Source organism: Anarhichas minor, unplaced genomic scaffold (assembly GCF_050575085.1).
Source record: "Anarhichas minor isolate MPS153535 unplaced genomic scaffold, ASM5057508v1 ptg000034l, whole genome shotgun sequence".
In the NCBI taxonomy this organism is placed as follows: domain Eukaryota; kingdom Metazoa; phylum Chordata; class Actinopteri; order Perciformes; family Anarhichadidae; genus Anarhichas; species Anarhichas minor.
The window spans coordinates 246,020-251,298 of NW_027466480.1; the positions used below are offsets into that span (position 1 = coordinate 246,020).

The window sequence follows — 5,279 nt, forward strand, 5'->3', positions numbered from 1 at the left end:
TCTATTACAGTAAAAATGAATGCAGTATTTTTCAGTGATTATTTGAAGTAACATTCTGATTAAGGAGTTATATTACTTTAAATTCTCAGTGTTTACTGTATACTGGCAACATTGATAATACAATAACTCAATTTAACAGCTTAGAATATCTGAAATATCAATCTGCAATGCAATTAACATTACAACTTTATTTTTCTGTGGGCAACAGACATCTGCATTATCATGTAAATTATGCAACATAAGCAATAAACGACTTAGAAAGGATATAAATCAAACAAACTTTTATTTAACAGGACAGTGTCAACATAAATATCGCTGGTGTAAAAAATAATAATAACCAAAATAAAACACTTGGACGACCCAGCTTGTTTGGCAGCGAAACAAGCCAAAGAGATTTTTTAGTAGCAAATTAAAAACTGCCATGTCTGCCTGAAACAATGGCAATACATTTGAATTCCTAAATTGCATGTCAACGACTTGAAAACAATTGAGACATCAGTTTTAAATTAAATAGATGAATACCAAGGTAACTAATACAAAAGAAATAACCTATAAAGAATAATTTGAGATACGTTGATGTTCTCTCAAAAAGTAGTTTCAAATAGTGACAATATCTAAATGTACTGCAATGCATTCTCTACTGTGTAAAATATACATCAGTAAGAACATTTCGAAGATATGCATAATCAGCAACATTTGTAAACTATACTAACTATACTATGAACAACATTTTAAAAGTTAATCAGTCAGGACATTTTGAAAATTAGCATTAAGACCATTTCGAAAATATACATCAATATCAACATCTTGAAAAAAATAAAGTGAAGGTAGGCTTGTGCTTTACCTCTTAAGAGTCCTGTGAGGTAGGTGCATGAAGAAAAGTCTGGGTGGTTGTGGACAGTCCTTATTTATAGAGGAATCTTCTGGGTCAGGTAGAAATGGCCATCACCTTGCTGGTGGTTGTTCGTCTCCATAGATACATTCCAGTGTTGCCACTGTAAAACAACAACAAACAAAATAATTAATCAAAATAACTCTAGAGTCAGGAATGTACAATAACAACGTCCAATCAACGCTTATGTAGCTGATAATACTAAAGTGTCAGTATGTCAAAACAACATATGGAGTGAGAGAGTGAGAGACGAGAGAGAGTTCACTGACCTATATGAAGTCCCATTCAAAGTCCAGGAGGTTCTTCAGTAGTGAGGAGACGTGTGTATTGACGGTGGTAGACTTCTTCTGGACGATCACACCCGTCTTCTTGGAGACAACCTTGCCCCGAATGGCCTTTGTTCCTCTCTCTGGATTAATACCAATGAAGCGCCTAAAATCACAATAGTGTAAAATCAGAGACGGAATGAAAAACTATTAGGAACACTTTGTAGTCTTAAAGGGGTAGTTTCAATTTTCTAACATAAGGTGGTATGAGTTACTAACCAGTTCTGATGTCATGAGGTATTTTGTGTAATTCCGGTGCTGGATTTTCCTATCAGACCTTTCTATATCTTGGAACTATATTATTTGTTGAAAATTGCCAGTGACTGGCAGTATTACTTCGCACTGGAGCCAGTTCACATATTACGCCTCTAATAAAGCTCATAGGCAGCGTGATATGAGAATTGGCTCCACTGCATAGTAATAATCTGACGTAATTCAACAAAGAAAATATTTTTAAGATACAGAGAGATCGGACAGGAGCATCAAGCAGCAGAATTATCTTAATATATGTATGAATGCTTCATGTTTTTTTTGTGTGTGTTGTGGCTTGAAATGTTTTTGTTACCTGACCAATCTTCTGCTGAGTTAATGTCTGTGTAAATACCGGTAAGTAACTAATACCATCTTCTGCTAAAGAATCCAAACTATCTTTTTAACTGTGCAAAGTAATGATTTGTGGCTATTAAGGTTTCAAGAATAGTAATTGTCCAAAAAAATACTATAATGACGACAAGGAAATTAAATGAGTCTTACCTCTGAATGAATTCTAGAGTACAGGCCGCCTCTTCTTGGTATTGAAGGTTGAATGTATAGTAAATCACAAACACAGCAGCAAGTCCCGTCAAGAAAGTTGGTGTGATGCTCTCAGCTATAACACGGCCCTCAAGGGTGATCATCCAGCGTCCAGTAGTGACTTGCCCTGTTCCACCTGAAACTTCAAGTAATAGCAACATCAGAATGCCTCTCACCTTGAGTAAACATCTGTAAATTCAAAAAACAATGGCCAATCTAATGTGTAATATGTCTACCAATGACATGCATACCAGGCAGTATCAGGCGAGGACTTGCAGGTAGAGTGAGGGTTGTCTCAACATCAGCTGTGGTGGCAGACACCTGTAGGGAACAGACAAAGACACCCATATTATGAATACCATATTTTTAAGGAGGAAAATAAACCACCTTTCTACTTTAAATGATCCCCTAACCATTCCCACCTTCAAGTTTCTTTGTTTCTTTGTGGCATTTGAAGCTATTAACAAGGGACAAAAGGCTATCAGCTAGCTAGCTAGCAACAACTGCTACCAGTCTTAAGAAATTAAACGGTTAGCATTTGATTAAACGGTGACTCTAAAATGCATGTGAATACAAATGTTTGAGCTATTCAAATCTCAACCTCATTGATAAGTGACATTTTAGAATCATATACTGGCTAGCTAGACAGCTTGTAGAGCATCAGTTTAATTTCAAACCTTATTTTCTTTGTGGCATTTGAAGCTATTACCAAGGAGCAAAGGCTATCAGCTAGCTAGCTAGCTAGCTAGCAACAACTGCTTCCAGTCTTAAGAAATTAAGATGATAAACAGTTAGCATTTGATTAAAAACGGAGACTCTAAAATGCATGTGAATATAAATGTTTGAGCTATTCAAATCTCAACCTCATTGATAAGTGACATTTTAGAATCATAGACTGGCTAGCTAGACAGCTTGCAGAGCATCAGTTTGATTTCAAGCCTTATTTTCGGTAATGCTACGTTACCTGTATGAATAACATACTGAGAGGAAAATAATATTGTTTTTAATTACCGTCTAATTTGTAGAGACACAACTGGATTGATGCAGATGAAGCAGGACGTCTTGTTGATGTGTAGCACATGTCCTCTGAAATCAGTCCTCCTCTGGAAAAACTGCAGATTTCCAAAAAATACTGTAGTGTACTGTAATTTAAAACATTACGATACTGTTTAGGGCCTTTGTGCAGTTGCTTCAAATGGGCCAGCCCACAATGCATTGCAGACTACAGTACAAAACCGTATTACATTAATACAGTTGATTACTGTTAGAAATTGGCTGTAAATTAACAGCAATTGGTTACAGTGATAGCTTTCATATCCGCGTCACTCCCAAATCCTAACTCTTAAAGGGGCCGCACACAATGGATGGAGAATGGACCTGACAGTGTCAACTTTTGAGTTGTTTACTTGTTTTATTATGAGCAGAAGGGAATAAGATTTTGATCAACATTTACATCTATTTTGTTGTCCGTGTAGTTTACACGGACACTGGTATGTAGTTTACATACCAGTGATATTTTATGCTCATTTGGACACTATCACTGAGATAAAGATTAACTAGTTCAGTGTCAAATATACCATTCAATGGAGAAAAAAAACATGAATAACAAAAATTTAAAAAAACATTTCAAGTACATCTTAATTATCGAATGATAAATATTGTATGATGGGCTGAAATGGAAGGAATCTTCTTCGATAAATTATTAATTTATAAGTAATTCTTATAAAATAAAAAAATAAAAAAATAAATTATAGGGGCGACCGTGGCTCACTGGGCTAAGAGGGTTGACCGCAAGGTCAACGGTTCGATCCTCGACTGGGACATGTCACGTGCCGAAGTGTACCTGAGCAAGACACTGAACCCCTAACGGCTCCCCGGGCACCTGTCATTGGCAGCCCACTGCTCCCTATATACAGGGATGGGTCAAATGCAGAGACAAATTTAAGGGATCAATATAGTATATGTAGCCTAGTGGGAAAACTGATGTTGCCACTAAAGCCACTAGAGGGCGCTGTACTCCAGAGAAAGCTGAGACGTAAAGAGCGAAACCGGAAGTGAAGTCTTTCTTTTCGAGCGGATAACCTGTGGAGCGTTAGTTGTTTTCCGTGTAAGTAAATATGTTCTAAATGTTATTTCCGTACAAAATGATCAAAAGATGTACGTTAATATGTGTGTATAGAAGTCAGGAAATGTATTGTTTGACGCTAAATGCGCCGATGGTGATTAAATTGGTCTGATCGTTACAGATGTTATTAGCATGTGCTGAGCATTCAGGAGAGAGCTAGAAGGCTAATAACGTTTGCTAATAACAGTTATAGACCATCCTACATACATTCTGTTATCTTTGTGCTCTGGTAGTTTGCCAGAGAAGAATACCACTCTAGAGGACATTGTTAAGGTCGTCTCAGAACAGAGCAGAGCTATAGGGGAGCTGACTATTGCATTGAAAGAGGGCCTCGCTCTCAAGGAGAAATACAACAAAGACCAGGGTGGGAAGCCCAGACTAAGGCCCCAGTTTACAGAAGATGGGAAGCCCATTTGCTTCAAATGTAAAGGGGAGGGACATATCGCAAGGGAGTGTACACGGTGCAAACCAGAAAGCCAATCCACTACCACAAATGCATCTATTCAGGAAAACTAGCCACCTCGGATGCCAAGAGCCAGGCAATCCGAGGTGAGACTAAAGGCTCTAAGACTCTTAACCGGGAGCGGTTTCTTGAGCGTGCGGTGGGTGAGTGTCGGGAAGTTTCAGTTCAGATTAGTGGCGTGCCAGTTAAGTGCCTGTTAGATACAGGGAGTCAGGTTAGCACTATTTCGGAATCTTTCTTCAGGCAGCACCTACTAGGGAAAGAGGAGGATGTGTTCCCCGCAGCTAAGTGGCTCAGGTTGACTGCAGCAAACTCTTTGCCGATTCCCTACATGGGTTATGTTGAACTGGATATGGAGGCTATGGGGTTAAACATACCAGAGTGTGGTTTCTTAGTCGTCAAGGATCCAGTTCCAGAAGAGTTAATTATCGAGAACGAAGAGTTGAAACAACCGCAGACAAAGAGTTTTCAGGATTCAGTGCCAGGTCTCATTGGTATGAACATAATTAAGAGATGCAAGCAGTTGGTTACGGCAGAGTTTGACACTACCCTTGGGGGAGAGCTTGATGCAGACTGGAGGGAAGTATTTCAGCGTGTACAGACATGTGAGGTAGCAGAGAAAATATCTGCAGCTAGGATAGCGGGCCGAGATGCAGTACACGTACCTGCTGGGTCTGTTGC

At 38.7% G+C, this 5,279-nt stretch overlaps 1 long non-coding RNA gene across 1 annotated transcript; it reads right to left on the bottom strand.

Annotated features, from left to right (window-relative positions):
- Positions 1-832: 832 nt before the first annotated feature.
- Positions 833-2,247, bottom strand: LOC142965577 (uncharacterized). The gene is made up of 3 exons (XR_012957708.1): positions 1,972-2,247; positions 1,162-1,324; positions 833-995 (listed from the first exon to the last, which is right to left on the bottom strand). It is a non-coding gene; the product is annotated as an uncharacterized LOC142965577 (long non-coding RNA).
- Between the last annotated feature and the right edge of the window lie 3,032 nt (positions 2,248-5,279).